Source organism: Euprymna scolopes, chromosome 5 (genome assembly GCF_053919585.1).
Source record: "Euprymna scolopes isolate OS-2025 chromosome 5, ASM5391958v1, whole genome shotgun sequence".
Classification (NCBI taxonomy): Eukaryota; Metazoa; Mollusca; class Cephalopoda; order Sepiida; family Sepiolidae; genus Euprymna; species Euprymna scolopes.
The window spans coordinates 176,262,500-176,282,773 of record NC_136486.1 but is presented as its reverse complement, the minus strand read 5'-3'; the positions used below and the strand labels follow the sequence as shown (position 1 = coordinate 176,282,773).

Below are 20,274 nucleotides of genomic sequence, written 5' to 3'. Positions count from 1 at the left end.
TGTCTCATAAAAAGACAAACAAAAGTGCAAGAATGTCTTGTTATGGGACTAATTCTTCCAAACATTATAATACAGAAAAATGGACACAATAAAACATTCTTGGTTTATGAATAGGTTTTTTAAACGGTCGAAAAACGTTTTCTCATTAGTCATTAAAAAAAAAAAAAAAAACAAGTGAAGCATGCATGGTCCCCTGTGTGCAAAGTGAACGAGGCGTAAAATGACTAAGTTCAGCATTTACCCGCCCCCCCCCCTCATTTAGCCTTAAAATTCTCCAGGGGAAGTCAAATACTGGTGGAAATGAACAAACGGTGCAGTTTTAGGCCTTAACATATGTAAATTTGAGTTCTGCACCATGCAAAAAAAGAAATTACTAAGTCCATCATTTCCCCCCACCCCTGCCATTTAACTCCATATATTCCCAAGGCCTTAACATATTTAAATTTGAGTTCAGCACCATGCAAAACTGCTAAATAGACAATTAAAAAAAAAATGTTGGACAAATATGGTAAAATAGTCCCAAAAATGGAGTGTTTTTATGAGTCCTAAAAGAGCCCCTGAGGCACACCCAAGAGTTATCGCAAAGTATAGACAAACAAAATTATATAGAAATCGGTTAATTACAACTTTTCAGAAAGTTTTATAAAAATCCAAGGCATCAAATTTTTTTTAATAAGCACAAAAGTGTCAGTTTTAGCCATTTTAACCAGAAAGACACTCCTAGGGGAGCAACCAGAGTTTTCCCGAAAAATCTCTTCTGTTACTTTTTTTTACTCGTATCGTGTTTAACGTTTGTGCAAAATTTTTTTAAATTCCAAGGTGTAGTTATTGAGAAAAGTGCGGACAGACGAACAGACGGACAGACGAACAGATGAGGGTGAACTTACAGGTTCACCCTCATTTTGTCGGGGGATTAGAAATTATTGTAAAACTATTATTTTTTTTTTAATTTCACAAAAACTTTAATAATTTTCAGGAAAATTGTTTTTGAAATTGAACATTTTATTATTCTATAAAATTTCTGAACTCGAAAGAAATAAACTTTTCATTTTTATCACCCCCTTTCACACATGCACACACACACATTATATATATATACTGGCAGGGAGACTCGACGTTGTCCAGGATTGAATGAGGATCAACAAGTGTTCCACCCTACAATACTTTAATTGTCATCTAAATCGGTGAAATCGACCATATTTTAATCAAATTGATTGTCTGCTCTAGTTAGGGACCCCCCTCCACAGTGTATTAGAAGTGTAAGTCATTTTGAGTTTCAGAACAGTTTCAGATGGTTCGCTGTTACACACAAGTCCTGAGAGGTGACTTGTTTGTAGTAGACAGTTCCACAGAACAAAATATTCTTACCGTGTCGAGACGGAAAAGAACATGTGAAATTACTCCAGAAAAGGTTTAATATTTATGAAGCAATTCTGGTTTCTGATTGGTTGGTAACAGAACGTGAATTAATTTGATTCGTCAGTTCTTAGCAGCATCGTTTATAAATAGAATCGTCCGACTGTGTGGTATCATACCGCATTAAAACCTTGTTTTTGATGGGATGTGTCTCCTAGTGGCTTCGGCTGCATGGAGACAGGGTAGTACATGTCAAGGATTCGTCACTTGACACTCAGCCCAAAAGGTGAGGGGCTGGGAACCGGCCCAGCACCTGTTGGACTGAGGTACACCGCCTGGGTAATACCTAGGAGGTCCACCCTCCCAGGCCTTGCCACCGGGCTTTCCGGTGGGGCAAGTTTATTGCTTGCTGCCTGAGGCGCCCCAACCGGGGAATGCCGACGGGGTTACTCAGGCAATTTTTAAAATTGCAGGAGTGCCCCTCCTTTAGGGGAGCCTGCGGGTATCCCACTTTCCAGGCCTTGTGCCAAATATTGCCGATGTGGGCGGCAATTAAATATATACCCCATTAAAAACACCAAAATATTGCAACAACATGTCTCCCTGATTTAGTCTATAATGCATTGTAGTCTACATTGCACTGTAGAGAATTTACTGTGGATTTTATAAAATTTTCTGTAAATAAGATCTTCACTTAAAATTTTAAACGCAAAAGTCAAGTATCAGGGTTCAATATTCATTTCGAATGCGCCGCTGTCTTATCAAAGAACTAACTGTTGATTTTTATGAAATTATTCGAATTAAATGTACAAATTTATCATGATTTAATTGTACTCAAAAAAGAAACATTCATTTCAAACATTCCACTCATATAAAAGAACCTACTGTTGATTTTATAGGCTGGACCTTTCTGCTTGTGCGGTGATAAAACTTCTCAAATGCACTTGTGAGGTTAGGTTGTGTAAAAGTGTTACCTTTGGTTAAAACCCTAACTTCCTTCTTTAATCGGATTTTTATCGATTTTCGATACATATCAGACACCGTTTTCACCTGAAATGCGTTAGCTTAAAAGACACTAATATGAACAAGCTGCAAATTAGTTGTTTTTTTTGTTTGTTTTTTTTTTTGTTTTTTTAAAGCAAGATTTAAATAGTGCGTGCGTATGTGTGACCATGGTTATCTATAGAGATTAAGAGAGCTTTGAGTCATATCAGAGGTGAAATGAGCCAACAGTTATAAACATTAATTAAAGGTTTATTGTATGCTTAATTGATGATGACGATGGTGGCGATGATAATGATGGTGGTGGTGGTCTGTTGAATTGCCAAACAATGACTAAGTCTGATAAATTTGTACTAACTGTCCCGAAAGAAAAAGAAAACGTCCAAAAGAAATTGAGTTTGTGTGATTAAGAAAGCAATAACAAATTTATATGAAAAAGACTGACGTGCTAAACAAACCTTGTGTCCATAGTGAGAATGTGTTAATGCCTAGTAATGCACAGAAAAGAAATGTGAATTTGAAAGTTAATAAGTAAATAAATAAAAAAAGACGATATGAGCTTATATATATATATATATATATATATATATATATATATATATATATAATACATATATAATTTTGTTTAAGCTGGGGATGGGGCATCCTATTAGATGCCACACATTCATCTGCTACTTCATACATTCCAACCAAAACATTTGTTAAAGATTCTAACTGCCCCTTTAAGTACAATTATTTGAATCTCTCTTGCACTTAGTTTACCGGGTATATTCTTTTTCATAAGTCGTATAATTACTAGAATGATGAAGATCTTTTTAAGATTCCAGTTTTTTGTTATGTCGTTATCTATTTTATATACGAGAAGTTGTTTATTGAAATGATTTTGAGAGGAGGAGAAGACAGAGGACGCACCATTGAACTGGAGGAAGGACCGGAAGTCACCCCAAAGTTAGAAAATAAAGAACACGTATGAAAATGCATCTGGTAGGTAAAAATTTGAACGACTATAAAAGTGAATGTATTGATGAAAATTTATAGAAAAAAGGTGAGCAAAAAGTGCGAGAGACAAAGTTGCCTCTGGGGTGTTGTTTAGTGGTTTTCACTATTCAACGAAACACATAAGGCATACTATAAAGAAAAATTCAAACGTTTGTATAAAAATGTCAAAATATATAAAAACTTATGGAGTGTGAATTAACTCAATCTTGGTTTGAAATGATAATATATATTTCAAGATTCTTTGAGGGGTACAAAATTTATATAATGCAATCATGAAAGGTAGAAGAAACAAAAAACACGAATGGGAATCGAAATTATGTACAGATAAAAATAACGTTGCGTTGGGTCTCCAACCCCCACACATAACGTAATGCAACGTTATTTTTATCTGTACATAATTTCGATTCCCATTCGTGTTTTTTTTTTCACTCAAATCCCTCGATACAGCTTTGATAAAACGAGGGCGAAACCGGTCAGCTGACTCCCCCATTTTTTTTTTTTTTGCTCCTTTTATTCTATTCACCCCGTTAACTTTATTTTAACATTTTAATCATGAATTTTCGTCTACCTTTCATGATTGCATTTATATATATATATATATATATATATATATATATATATATATATATATATATATATATATATATACTAGCAAAAGTACCCGCCGTTGACTGGGTTCAAAAACAGCCTACAGAAAATGGACTCTGATTTATGAAAGTATGATAGGTTATGAAAAGGAAGGGTTGTAAAGAGATAGTTTCGAATTTGAGGGTATCAAAACCAAAGCAAAATATAATGAAAGTAAAAATAAAATAGAAAACCCCCATAATTTATTATACCATACATGTTCACACTGAAACACTTATCACAATATTATGTGGATCTATATTAAAAAAACTTGTTAAAGTTTGTGACATATTTCCATTCTATGGAGGTCAGGCGCGAACGAACACCCCATAATTTTATTATACCATATTTCTTCAAACTGAAACATAATTACAAAAGTATACTTACGCAGATATATATGAAAAGTCTTTATTAAAGTTTGTGCCTATTTCCATTCTATGGAGGTCAGGCGCGAATGCAGACCCCACAATTTTATCATACCATCCCTATTTAAGTTGAAACATACTTATCAAAGTATTCTTATGTACATCTATATCAAAAACACTTGTAAACGTCTTTTTTTTATTTTTTTATTTCCATACTTTGTGGACCAGGTGCGAACGCAAACCCCACAATTTTAATGAACCACCGTTCTGACAGATCAAACATATCCATCCCTGTGTCTCGATACATCTTCTATCATTATATGTAATCAGTTTTTTTAAAATAGTCAACCATATAGGAGCCTATTCGTGACCAGACACACACACACAGACATTCAGCTTTATATCATAGATATCACTCAAAAATATTCCAAAACAGCTGCTTTTCAGATGGTCAAATACACTATTTATACATATATGAATACACTCATAATCTCTACTTTTAGCGAACAAGCAATTAGACCTACCTAAACACCATCTTTATATTTTCTTTGTTTTTTTAATTTTTAATAGCCTTTTGTATTTAGTAATTGCCCCCCTTTTCGTATTTCTACTTTTTAAATATTTCAACCGATTACCTATTTTAATATTAATTTAATCTTTTTTAAGTTTCTTTTTTATTTTAATAATTATTTTTCTTTCCGAAATACTAATCCACCCAATCAAATTCTAGTTTCTACTTATATGCTCGATTATTTCTTCCACAATCTATTTTATATTTTGTTGTCTTGATTTTTGTGAATACATACATATATATATATATATAAGAGCTCTGTTCTTATTGTTGAGCACTTTCTGCTGAAATGAAATAAATTGGTCACTTAAGCCTACGTGTGCAGATCATGAAGTTAAAATCACATGATCACTCTTGGCCTTGTTGGATGACATTTATGATTTAGAAATGTTAATTTCAACTATATACTCGCAGCGGTTAATGTTGGCCGAGCAGTGTGTTCCTTGCTAATGGAGTCGGAGATGGCTTTGTGACTGGATTCAAATCTTTTGACAGACGATAATTGTCACTCCCTGTACTGATGATTGCCAAAAGGATGAAACACTAATGTCTGTATTAAAAATAATTATAAGTAATAAATATTTATATATGAAGAGATACAAATGAAAAGAGAGAGAGAGAGCAAAAGTGTCCGTGAAAAAGAGAGCCAGTTTGCACAAATTTGAATATCTACATATTTATGAGAATTTTGCGTTTATAAAATAGGAGACGAGGAAAGGTGATTTAAAAGCTCCAATCCATAAACATATTTATTTAAAAATACACAAAAACTGCCATTTTATTGACATGTTTGAATAAACTCCTGCTGCGTAAAAGGTGGACATTAGTAACCATACTTATCTCTTAATTGACCAAAGCAACAAGAAGTAGACTAAATGACCTCCACATTACACATCATATTTTGATTAGGCCGGAAATGAAAATGCTATCAAATTTCATAACAATTATGTTCAATTACTAAAACTACACACACGTCTGCAAGATTCCAATACTCTCCAATTTAAATTAATCTGCAGTATTACCTCTGCCAAACCTGCTATTATTGGAAATCTATATCTATGAGAGAGTTGTGTTTATGGGTTATCACAATTTTTATTTCTATTTTTTTTTTTACTTGTGCTTTTTATTTTTTGAATTCTTTGAGATGAAGCTGAATAATTTGTACATTCCTTTTTTTACTTGTGAGTCAAGGCCTGAAGGCCACTCGAGGATAACGGTTAATGAATGTAAGGTGTAAATTGGGTAAAATTTGATTATTTATGGGGACAGCTCAACAAGAATTTGTTTACATTGGATTTGAAGGCAACTATGTTGTATTCAACCAGGAAGCAGGCCAGAAGAACAATGTTCCACAGACGGGTAGTTCTGTGAAAGAAGCTTTGTTCATGGAATTTGCATTTGGATTTTAGGCACAGATAGAAAGTGGGGGGGAAATCGTATATAGTGGTTGTAGCTAGTCGAGTTTTTGTGAAGGTTTAGCAAGGGGGACTGTTATTCTCATTTTCATAGTTGTTGTTGTAGTTTCACCACAGTTCAGCCAACTCACCCTCTGGCCTTCTTCAGGTGATTAACGCAACGGAATAGGAATGCTCAATTATCTGAAGAACACCAAAGGAGGATTTACCTGAAACGTGGTGAAACAACAACAACTGTTAAGATAACAGTCGGCAGAAAGAACATATCACAAAACTATTACGGAAACTGATAAATAATGTGACAGTATTGAAATGACTTGAATAATTTTCAATCATGCATATTTATTTCCGAACATAGTGTGTCGCACAAAATGGTAGATGCATGAGTTTTCCAAATATTTTCAAGAAAATTTCTCTTCATCAGGAGTGCAGAGAGCATCCGTAGACAGCTCTCAAACCTTGTTACATTCTGTGTTTGTGTCGGTGCCGGATGTGCGATAGATTCGTGTTAGTTTTACAGTAGAATCAGCTGAGTCAATTTACGGAATAAGGTTTTGAATTCGATAAGTTTTAGGTGTTGCCTAAATTTAATATAGATTTTATTTATTTTTAGTTTTTTAGTTTTCTATTTATTCTCTTCATTTTTTTTTTAATTTATTTTAATTTTTAATGAAAATTATTGACATCTCTTCAATATTGTCATCGTTAATTATTTTACAACAAACTATTTCCACAACTACATTGTTATAGGCCTCAAAGCAACCCTTTCACATTTTGCACAATGTAACAAGTAAACTACAAAATCCTCCTTACATAACAGTTCAGCCCGGCTTTACTCAGGCCTTATGTACTGTTCATAACTTTATGTGCATATGTGTGTATATATATATATATATATATTTAAAAGTTTGACTAATGTCCAGGTAACCTACATCTAAAATTTCAAGTGTTTAGACCCAAAATTGGCGGAGGAGTTTGGTAGAATCTGCAAAGGACAATTCTTTCAACTTTGACCTCTTGGCAACCAAATTTTACCCAAAAACCGATTCTTAGCTGAATAGTTTGCTAGAGACCGCAAAGATCAAATCTTTTGAACTTTGACCTCTTGGCAGCCAAATTTCCAGCCAAAAAACGATTAAAAAGCTTTCCCTATATCTGAATACACTATGTAAAATTTCAAATGTTTAGACCAACATTTGACCGAGTAATTTGGTAGAGACTGCAGAAGTCAATTTTTTTAAACTTTGATCTCAGTTTTGACCCTTTAGCATTTATTTTTTGGGGCTTAAATCAATTGATCCATGTTCAAGTAATCTGCATCTAAAATTTCAAGTGTTTAGACCCAAAATTGGCAGAGGAGTTTGGTAGAGTTTTCAAAGGTCAAATCGTTGAACTTTGACAGCCTTATTTCTTGCCGAAAACCGATTAAAAAGATTTTTGCAAATCTCAATTCCCCTTATGTCAAATCTCGAGTCTGTAGACTGAAAATTGACAGAGTAGTTTGGTAGGGAAATGTACACATACAGACACAAAATTTCACTTTTATAGATATAAGAAAGTTTGCCGGGTTGTTCTCTAGGGAAATACAACTGTATGTGGTGAGAAAAAAGTCACCATAGTAATTAATGTGTATTTTTGGTGGGGAGGGAGGGTTAGGAAAAAAAAACAAAATTAACATGTCATTTTTGTGTATTAAGCAAATTTATGCATTACTAACTGGTGTTGCCCGTGGGGAAACATTGCTGGAGAACTTTGGAGTTTTCACTTTTTTTATTTTTTTAAATAAATAAAAATTTGATTAAAACAACAAAATTATTAAGTCAGTGTATTAGAGCAAGTATTAATGTGATCGCAAGGTTAGAAATAGATGGAGTTCAGGGAAACTCTCTTATTACTGACTAGCAGAGTGTTACCATCGGGTCGACCAAGAGAAAAGTCTATCAGACATCAGTGTAGGCAGTGTGATTATGTATGGAAGTGAAACCGTGCGTTTTGAGGATGTGCTGCGTGAGATAAGAATGATGCAATGGGTGTGTAATGTGGATCTCAAAGGCGCGCTTAGATCTGATGACCTTGGAGCTAGATTAAACTTGGACAGTATAGAGAAATGTGTGCAGGACAGGAGACTTTGATGGTATGGTCATGTTGAAAGATAAATGAGTTCTGAGTTAATAGATGCAGAATATTTATGGTAACGGATCCAGAGAGAAAAAAAAGAAAGTCAAGTAAAACAGGGAAAAAAGCGATAAAAATGGACTTTGTTTTTTACTTGGGGAGTCACCACTTATCAAGGCCCGAAGGCTACTCGAGAATAATGGTTAATGAATGTAAGGTCCTAGTTTAGTAATCGTTCATAATGCAAATTGGGAAGAACTTGATTATTTATTGGGACGGCTCAACAAGAACTTGTTTACATTCGACTTGAAAGCTACCATTTTGTATTTAACTGAGAAGTAAGCCAGCAGAACAGTGTTCCACAGACGCGCAGTTCTGAGAAATAAACTTTGTTCAGGGAATCTATGTTTAGATTTAGACACTGATAGAAAGTGGGGGAAATCATATACAGTGGTTGCAGCTAGTAGAGTATTTTTTTGTGAGAGTTTGGCAAGGAGATACCATAAATTGGAGTTCAGTTGAGCATTTGCTATGAAAATAACGACAGAGCAGAGACAGACTCGCAATGTCTCTTCTCTGGGCAAGCGGTTGTAGAGAAGAAAAAAGGGCATCACCATGAATTAAGTTAGAATCAATTCCCACTTCTATCACGTTATATTCATTTATTTACAACTGAACGAATTAGTTCAACCAGGTCATAAAGGGTTAAAATAAATAAGTTAATATATTGTTGAGCCCCGCCCCCCTAGGTAACACACAGTAACTCTTTCAGAAATCTGTTAACATTGTTCATACTTACTTATTATCCTTTAATCTCTACATGATCAACTGCTCAGTTCAATGGAGGTTATTTCACACTCCAGAACACAGGTTTTCTCATATCTTATATCTGAAATAGAGTGTAATTTCCCCGGTACCATTGATAGGTATAGCTTTCTAACGATTAGCTACATATATAAACCTGCTTCTGCATCGATTTAGGAGAATTATTAATGTGCATGTTTTCACAAACTATAGGTTTGTTTAGCTCAATTTTATCAGTTTTACATTTAGTCCTACCTGATATATATGACATAATCACGTTGACACGCAAGTTCCTGTTAAATCACCAATGTTAAGCAATGTGAAGCCTGGTCAGTACTAAAATGGGTGATGATTTGGTAATATTAGATGCTGTATGTGCTATGAAGCCTGGATAGGGATGGGTGCCACCAGACTACTCTTGTTCAAAACACGCTGCATGAAATAATGCAGCGGTCCCATGACCCCTCTCTGAGGGTTAAGGGACTCATCTGTCATCATCATCCATCCCTGCTTGATTCTTTGTCTTACAATAATCGCCTTTACAGGAAATCTGAGGAATTGTCATTCTCACACTCATATCTACTACGACTGTCATACACTGAAAAGACTTTTTATAAGACACATATGCTGGCAACAGAGTTACTTCATATTTTTATCTTACTATTGTATTAAGTTGTCCAGAAGGTCTTTAGCATTTTAAAGTACAGGTTTCTGAAGGTTCTTAACAAGCCTATAAACTGTTTATTTAAATCATACTTTTTTCTCTTCAAAAAAGGATAAACTGCTGCTAAAACTTTCAAAGTGTACGGTGACAATGCTATTGGAGAACCAAGTGTTTGGAATTAGTTTGAAAATTCTTGAAGATGACTCTCGCAGTAAATGACCCTCAAAATTTGATATTGACAGTTTGAAGACAAAATTGAAGAAAATCCAAATATCACAACTAGAACACTTGTGCAAAAGTTGGAAGTTTCAAAAAGTACAGATCATGACCATTTTCATTGAATAATTATTGCAAGGAAAAGAGAACTTATTTCTATTCTCTTTGTGTGTCTAAAAAATACTTGGAACTTTCTAGACCATCAAATATGTTAGATACTCTACACTTTCAACCTAAACAAGAGACACTCTTTCCACATATACTTTAAAAACAATTTTTTGTCTACTTCAAAAAACACTTTTCATAATAAATATTTAATCCATGGAAGTAACTCGTTCTTGTTCATCAGCCATGACCGAGTAAAAGTCATAAGCAACTTGTAATTTTATTCTTAGTATACCTTGTACAAAAGATCAAACTTCCAAAAAACTGTCATTTAGAACTGATTATTACTGACCAATTTTATCCGTGGCGCTCATCTGTTACTCAAGATTTCTACCAGATCATAGCTGATGAAACAAGAATAAGCCACTCCATAGATTAAATAAGGGTTCCATTTGAAATTCCATACAGATCAACAATACCTTTTTTGTTGTTGTTTCACCCCAAACAAGGCACAGAGTCACTTAGTCATGAGAGGCCACTATTTGGGACCAGATTTGCATGAATACTATTTAGGGAGTTGGGCAGCAAGATGTCTGTTTGCATTACACTTGAATTTCTGCATGTCAGTACAGTCAGGGAAGCAGGGCCACGGGAGGGAATTCCAGAGTGCAGCAGTCCGAGGGAAAAAGCTATTCGAGTAGAAGGCCTCTAGCGATCTCTACACTGTAAGGGTGTGATTTTGCTGCTTGTCAGGTTTGTCAAGGGTATTGTCATCAAGGGGGTACTAGTGCTTGGAGTTCATCAGAGAACTTGCCATTGAAATACTTGTAAAACAGGCACAAGGATGCCACGTTTCGGAGATGAGACATAGGTTGGAGTTTAGTTGATAGCTCAGGACTTATTAGGTTGCAAGAGTGACAGATGCACCAGCCCGATGAGGCAACAATGCTTCACGCATGGCTTTGTAGAGATACAGGATCCTCTCAGGTGTGAGTAGCCTTTTAGGACAGTAGAGAGAACTCATCTTCCTCACAACAGCCCTGAAAAGCATTGATGGTTGCATACGTCGAAACATTCTGAAAATTGCACTCAAAATGAGAACAATAGTAAAAATAATCCCAATTATCAATCCTCATCTAAAAAATTCTGAAACATAAAAAAATTTGACAAAGCTATTATTATTTATGAATGCAAATAGTCGAGGTAGAGAAGAAAACAAAACGAATCAAACAAAACTAAGTTGAAAATTATCAGATGAAATAAGTACACAAACTACACAAAGCGGAATAACCATTTCATTGGCATTCCAACATGGAAGCAAGAGTATCCGTGTTAGTCAACAACTAAACATTCTGAAAACGTGGCGTACTGCATGATATTGACAAGAGTACACCGGGTAAAATATGCGTATTCAGTCCGAACAAGCCGTCTAACTTATATAAATGTTTACATTCTACGCTCTTTAATTCTATCAATTTGCCTCTCATGCAATACTTGATACGTCTAGTGCTGCACATTAGATTGGCCTTGTGCCATAATAGACTGGTCTGCTTTGTTTTATAGCACATCCATCATCTATCGGTTATTTGATATTGAATAAAGTTATCAAATAAAATCATATAGATAAGATAATTATTTTATACTCTTAGAAAACATTACTTTTTAACATTGGTGATCTTTGTTCTCAATACGAATGGCCTTCAGCCATCGCTATTTGAAGAGAAAAATAAAAAAGGAGAAATAAGGTTTTAATTTTTTAAAGAATATGATTGAATAATATGGTTAGGATAAACTTATAAATACTAGGGAATGATGTGACCAACTTAATAATTCGATTACACTACAACATCTCATCTAACTGAAGTAAGAGACAAAGTGAATTGTAAAGGTCATCAGAAGGCAATCACTACTGATGACCTACAAGTGACCCTGCTTTTTTTTTAATTTTATTCTTTTTGCACGGTGCTGCCCTGTCATCAAATTCTGGACCCTGCTGACAGGGCAATGACGATTTAATGCAAAATAATGGATTCTTATTGACAGGATGTTTATTTCATATTCTTTGGATCCATTATGCTCACAAATGATGTGGATCGGTGACAAAAACAAAAATGGATAATTATTAATGCAATACTGATTTTAATTGTATAAGAAAACTAGCAGGGAGACCAAACGTTGTTGGCCAATTAAACTTCTGACCTGCTTTGGGTAGGATTGAAACCGGTATCTTTAGACAATGCTCACCTGGAACTGTAGAGATTCAATGTCTCTTTCTAAAACATGGGCAGACAACAACAACTATGGAAGGCAGTAATTACTGAGGATACAGTTTAGAGACTCAACATTCTTGTCCCGTCATGGTTAATAATCTGAAGAAGGCCAGAGAAATAGTTGGCCGAAATGTGGCGAAACATCAACTATGAGGATAACAGTCCGGAAATAAAAATTACTTATCTCAAAGGATTACGATAAAAAGATATAAAATGGTCGTTACTTCCATACTTATATTGTCATCAAAATCGGTGAAATCAACCAATTTTTAATCAAATCGATTGATTGCCTACTCTAGTTAGAAACACCCCCCCTGCAGTGTATCGGTAGGAAGGTTTACATGTCTCCCTGAAATGACAGTCTACAATACATTGTAGTCTACATTGCACTGTAGAAAACCTACTGTTGATTTTATAAAATTATTTGTATATATAATGGCTTGAATTAAAATTTAAAATGCAAAAATCAAGTATCATGGTTTAATTCTGCTCTAAAAACACATTCATTTTGAATGCACACCTGTCTTATAAAAATCTACAATTGATCTTATAGGTTGAACCTTTCTACTTGTGCAGAGATAAAATTTCTCAAATGTACTTGTAATGTTAGGTTGTATAAAAGTGTTAACTTTTGTCAAAATCATACTTCTTTCTTTAATCAATTTTTTTCGATTATCAATAATTATCAGATGCATTCCAATTCAAAAGATATGTAAGAACACTGCTAGATACATCAAGTACCTTCGTGTATGAAATTAAAAAAAAAAAAAAAAAGAAAAGATCGGCTCAGCCACTTACAAGTCCAGTGGGAATGAACTCGCATACACACAGTTCCTTTAATATTAAACTAAACTGCCTGTGACCCGTTGGGTCAGTATTTTATTTTAACTATTAAATTAATGTATGAGCTTGACACTTGTGACGTAAAGAAAATAGTTGTTTTTTGTGAAATAACAGAAACATTTCTATGAAAGTATATTAAAATAAAAAAAGAATATAGATAGATTTCTATGAGTCGTTCTGTTTATAATTGTTTTTTTTTAATTACAGCCATTGAATAATAAGTGGTTTGCCATATTTATAGGTAAATGTGCAGTGAACAAATACCATAATAAGTTAAATTCAAATTTTGATATATTTTAATTTAAACGGGGAAAAAAACAAAAAAAAACAATTGGGACGCTGAAAATGTACACAGTAAAACAATACGTTTTATTGTCGTGTTGATTATTTATTTGTAACACAAATTAAAAAAACATTTTCGGGGTTATTTATGTTGGTAGTGTAGAAGAAAATGTATGGATGTTTTTAAGAAACGTCAAATTCTGCAAAAGTAGCAATTTGTGTTTATTTGTTTACGCTGTTATGGGTTTATGTTTATGTACACATGCGCAACCGGAAGTCATAAACCAGATGTGGGTTACAACACCCGTTACAAGGTCATTTGAGTTTTATAATTATACAGATAGATAGATTATATTGGAATACAAAAAGGCAAAATGTCAAAGGAATGCTTTCCATACAAGAGACATAGATAATCTAGTACACAAAACCATCTTAATTCAAAAATATTTCATTTTAAAACCACATTAACAATTGGAAATAATTAAAAACAGGTATCCCCATTTTTGTTATCTCTTTGCATGAGTTTGCAATTGGCGAATATATGACCCCGTTAACAAATGCATCCATAACAGACAAGCTTGAATGTTTTAATGAAATAAACTGTTGTAGCGTCAAAAGCAAAACTAAGTTCAAATGTATTTTTCATGTGTTCATGTCTTACTAAAAAATTATGTATTTTTCATGTCTTACTAAAAAATTATGTATTTTTCATGTCTTACTAAAAAATTACGTATTTTTCATGTCTTACTAAAAAATTATGTATTTTTCATGTCTTACTAAAAAATTATGTATTTTTCATGTCTTACTAAAAAATTATGTATTTTTCATGTCTTACTAAAAAATTATGTATTTTTCATGTCTTACTAAAAAATTATGTATTTTTCATGTCTTACTAAAAAATTATGTATTTTTCATGTCTTACTAAAAAATTATGTATTTTTCATGTCTTACTAAAAAATTATGTATTTTTCATGTCTTACTAAAAAATTATGTATTTTTCATGTCTTACTAAAAAATTACGTATTTTTCATGTCTTACTAAAAAATTATGTATTTTTCATGTCTTACTAAAAAATTACGTATTTTTCATGTCTTACTAAAAAATGATGTATTTTTCATGTCTTACTAAAAAATTATGTATTTTTCATGTCTTACTAAAAAATTATGTATTTTTCATGTCTTACTAAAAAATTATGTATTTTTCATGTCTTACTAAAAAATTATGTATTTTTCATGTCTTACTAAAAAATTACGTATTTTTCATGTCTTACTAAAAAATTATGTATTTTTCATGTCTTACTAAAAAATTACGTATTTTTAATGTCTTACTAAAAAATTATGTATTTTTCATGTCTTACTAAAAAATTATGTATTTTTCATGTCTTACTAAAAAATTATGTATTTTTCATGTCTTACTAAAAAATGATGTATTTTTCATGTCTTACTAAAAAATTATGTATTTTTCATGTCTTACTAAAAAATTATGTATTTTTCATGTCTTACTAAAAAATTATGTATTTTTCATGTCTTACTAAAAAATTACGTATTTTTCATGTCTTACTAAAAAATTATGTATTTTTCATGTCTTACTAAAAAATTACGTATTTTTCATGTCTTACTAAAAAATTATGTATTTTTCATGTCTTACTAAAAAATTATGTATTTTTCATGTCTTACTAAAAAATTACGTATTTTTCATGTCTTACTAAAAAATTATGTATTTTTCATGTCTTACTAAAAAATTACGTATTTTTAATGTCTTACTAAAAAATTACGTATTTTTCATGTCTTACTAAAAAATTACGTATTTTTCATGTCTTACTAAAAAATTACGTATTTTTCATGTCTTACTAAAAAATTACGTATTTTTCATGTCTTACTAAAAAATTACATATTTTTCATGTCTTACTAAAAAATTACATATTTTTCATGTGTTCATGTCTTACTAAAAAATTACGTATTTTACATGTGTTCATGTCTTACTAAAAAATTACGTATTTTTCATTTCTTATTAAAAAATTTGTATTTTTTTGTCTTACTAAAAAATTACGTATTTTTCATGTGTTCATGTCTTACTAAAAAATAACGTATTTTTCATGTGTTCATGTCTTACTAAAAAATTACGTATTTTTCATGTGTTCATGTCTTAATAAAAAATTACGTATTTTTCATGTCTTACTAAAAAAATTATGTATTTTTCATGTCTTACTAAAAAAATTATGTATTTTTCATTGTCTTACTAAAATAATTATGTATTTTTCATTGTCTTACTAAAAAAATTATGTATTTTTCATTGTCTTACTAAAAAATTATGTATTTTTCATTGTCTTACTAAAAAGTAACGTATTTTTCATGTGTTCATGTCTTACTAAAAAATTACGTATTTTTCATGTGTTCATGTCTTACTAAAAAATTACGTATTTTTCATGTGTTCATGTCTTACTAAAAAATTACGTATTTTTCATGTGTTCATGTCTTACTAAAAAATTACGTATTTTTCATGTGTTCATGTCTTACTAAAAAATTACGTATTTTTCATGTGTTCATGTCTTACTAAAAAATTACGTATTTTTCATGTGTTCCTGTCTTACTAAAAAATTACGTATTTTTCATGTGTTCATGTCTTACTAAAAAATTACGTATTTTTCATGTGTTCATGTCTTACTAAAAAATTACGTATTTTTCATGTGTTCATGTCTTACTAAAAAATTACGTATTTTTCATGTGTTCATGTCTTACTAAAAAATTACGTATTTTTCATGTGTTCATGTCTTACTAAAAAATTACGTATTTTTCATGTGTTCATGTCTTACTAAAAAATTACGTATTTTTCATGTGTTCATGTCTTACTAAAATATTACGTATTTTTCATGTGTTCATGTCTTACTAAAAAATTACGTATTTTTCATGTGTTCATGTCTTACTAAAATATTACGTATTTTTCATGTGTTCATGTCTTACTAAAAAATTACGTATTTTTCATGTGTTCATGTCTTACTAAAAAATTACGTATTTTTCATGTGTTCATGTCTTACTAAAATATTACGTATTTTTCATGTGTTCATGTCTTACTAAAAAATTACGTATTTTTCATGTGTTCATGTCTTACTAAAATATTACGTATTTTTCATGTGTTCATGTCTTACTAAAATATTACGTATTTTTCATGTGTTCATGTCTTACTAAAAAATTACATATTTTTCATGTGTTCATGTCTTACTAAAATATTACGTATTTTTCATGTGTTCATGTCTTACTAAAATATTACGTATTTTTCATGTGTTCATGTCTTACTAAAAAATTACGTATTTTTCATGTGTTCATGTCTTACTAAAAAATTACGTATTTTTCATGTGTTCATGTCTTACTAAAAAATTATGTATTTTTCATGTGTTCATGTCTTACTAAAAAATTATGTATTTTTCATGTGTTCATGTCTTACTAAAAAATTACGTATTTTTCATGTGTTCATGTCTTACTAAAAAATTACGTATTTTTCATGTGTTCATGTCTTACTAAAAAATTATGTATTTTTCATGTGTTCATGTCTTACTAAAAAATTATGTATTTTTCATGTGTTCATGTCTTACTAAAAAATTATGTATTTTTCATGTGTTCATGTCTTACTAAAAAATTACGTATTTTTCATGTGTTCATGTCTTACTAAAAAATTATGTATTTTTCATGTGTTCATGTCTTAATAAAAAATTATGTATTTTTCATGTGTTCATGTCTTACTAAAAAATTATGTATTTTTCATGTGTTCATGTCTTACTAAAAAATTATGTATTTTTCATGTGTTCATGTCTTACTAAAAAATTACGTATTTTTCATGTGTTCATGTCTTACTAAAAAATTATGTATTTTTCATGTGTTCATGTCTTAATAAAAAATTATGTATTTTTCATGTGTTCATGTCTTAATAAAAAATTATGTATTTTTCATGTGTTCATGTCTTAATAAAAATTATGTATTTTTCATGTGTTCATGTCTTAATAAAAAATAAGTGTAAGAAGTTTTTTTAGCCAATAGAGGGTGCTCACCTTCTGTTCAGCAGATTTGGCAGTATCTTCTATGTATTTATTGCAATTCATGTAGTTTATAAATGTTCGGCCAAGAACCAAGAAAAATCAACCGAAAACATTCCAATAGTATTAATATGAGACATGCCTCCTTTATACGAGATCAATTTGTGTGTGTGTGTGTGTGTGTGATTGTGTGCCCACTTGATGCATCAGAGATTGATCCCTCTTTAGTTGGGAGTGCATTGTTAGAGAAGACATCTTCAGAACGAGAGAGTGATTTTGAGTTAAGATGCCAACAACCATGAACAACAAATGATCAAAATAAAATTACACAATAATTACAAACACTAATACAGTAAAACCCCAGGATGCGGTGGCCCTAGGATACTTTTTTTTTTTCAGGTTACGATGTGAAATACGAGGTTTTTCCAGCTCCTGGTTACGGTATTTGCTTTGCCTTATGGTGTTATTTATGGTATTTGATTATATACATGTGATTATATACTGTACTGCATTTTGTTACAAATTTTTAATGCCGTATCCCGGGGTTCTACTGTACATTACTAATGTGTAACGTGTCGGCAATAATGCTGCATCAAGTATAAAATGTCTGTATTAGAAACTATGCATCTTTTTCAAAAACTATTGCTGAAATATATTTTCAATTTTGAAACCTTGAAAAGTATTGTTCAGTTCATAGTGTTTGAAACATTAAAAGTCATTAAATCGTCTCAAACATCTTTTTTTTTATATATAAATCAATGTTTATACAAAAAAATATTGTTGATATCATTTACTAGTTTGTCTTATTGGTTATAGGTGAGAGCTGCCAACTATCAAATAAATGGTTGAAGGTTCAATCTCTAGCTTGGAATAAAGAGCTGTGATACAACGATACTATATGTCTGTAAATGACTAATATAATAGTCTATACATATATTGTTTGTTTATACGGCATTCACCCTAGGGGTTGAATCGACTTCCTTCAAAGGAAGAAATGCCAAGGGAATAATAAATTCACAGCTGCACATATAAGTACTAATTAACAAAGCGATCATATCTAAATGAAATTGTGTCTTTAATAGCAAAGAAGTAAACGAAATAACTGCCACTTTTTTTTTAAATGAAATAAATGAAATAATCATTTGGTAATTTACAGACGAAAATGATATAAAAACCAGATAAGTTTTAATATTAAACTTGAAATTCAATCATCTGTAATCGTAAAGACATCAACAAAAAAACAAAATCAGATAGGTGTTGGAAGGGGGAACATTCCTATTTATGATTCACACATTTGGTTAATCTGTCCTCATCAAAAGGAACAATACATTTTTTCCTTCTATTTATCTCTTCACTTTCTCTTGAACTCACAAAATGTCAAGCATAATCGACAACCTTGAGCCAGAAGACAAAAACAAAACAGCAGCAGCAGTTGATGAGCTAAGATGCTAATCACTTAATAATAAAGTAAAACAAATTATTATTTATTATTAATCAATACCCGTTCCATATAACATGCATAATAAAAGGACATTGTAATGTATTGGTCACATGTATGGGTTCAATGTGGAATGGCTTTCAAAACAGATTTAATTCTTCAATCTTAACTCAATGTTAATATAAAAGTGATTACATCCAAACTCCTCAAATATAACTAATTTATTATAGAGCAAGAAAAAGGGGGGGAGTGTAATTCAGATTTGATGTTTTAAATCAATGAAAAGTACACGGATTCGAACTTATGTCATGGAAGAATCTCTCATGATGAGAATAACTTCCTTTTATGAAGAATTTCTTAAGATATAGGGAAGTAGCTTGAGGAAAGTGACCAATCATGGGAAGGAGAAAGAGAGTATAAAACACAAGGAAAGAGACGAAGGAAATTTTTTATTTTAGCTAAGTAAAAAGGCTAGCCATAGTTAAAAAGGAGAAGGGGGGAGAAAATTGGCAGTAATTAAGAATATTGGTGAACAAAAGGATAGATAATACATAAAATAGAACATATTTTACTTCAAAATTATTTATGGGATTTCTAAATATAGAATACAATGTTTTAATATTTCTTAAATGGGCAGAAAATTTATTGTCAAAACATCAAAAACTAATAAAATCAGACGTTTAGCTCTAATTAACTAATTTGTTCCAAAAATAAGATTAATTTACGTTAAAAAAATAAGTGTTTTTTTTAGAATAAACTAGGTAAATTTAAAAATATTTGAGACTTTTCTTTGAAAGTTCCTTTGTGAGAGTTTATATAGAACTTCTCTTCTCAAGTAAAGTGTGCAAAAGGCGACATAAATTACAATAAACTCATTTATGCAAATTGACACACATTTTATTCAGAATATTTTCAACAATGCTAACATTTTGAGGAGTTTTGTCACATTTATGAATATACATATATTGGATTTTATGACAATAGTAGTGATAAAATTGAATGGATACAGACTTCAAACTCATCTTCAGTTTTATCTTTTTATTTTAAATTGAAAAACATTTAAAATTGAATAAAAAATTTATTCCCTATTATTTTGATCGTTCAAACTACTGTTCCTATCTTGAGTATTTTTTTACAACACTTTGGTCGATGTAATCTCCAACCTTCTTCAGCTG

At 31.4% G+C, this 20,274-nt stretch overlaps 1 protein-coding gene across 9 annotated transcripts in view; it reads right to left on the bottom strand.

The window, feature by feature from the left end:
* The window catches only part of LOC145277048 (uncharacterized), a 337,642-nt gene that overhangs the window by 187,750 nt on the left and 129,618 nt on the right, over nt 1-20,274 (bottom strand). The window lies entirely within an intron of this gene.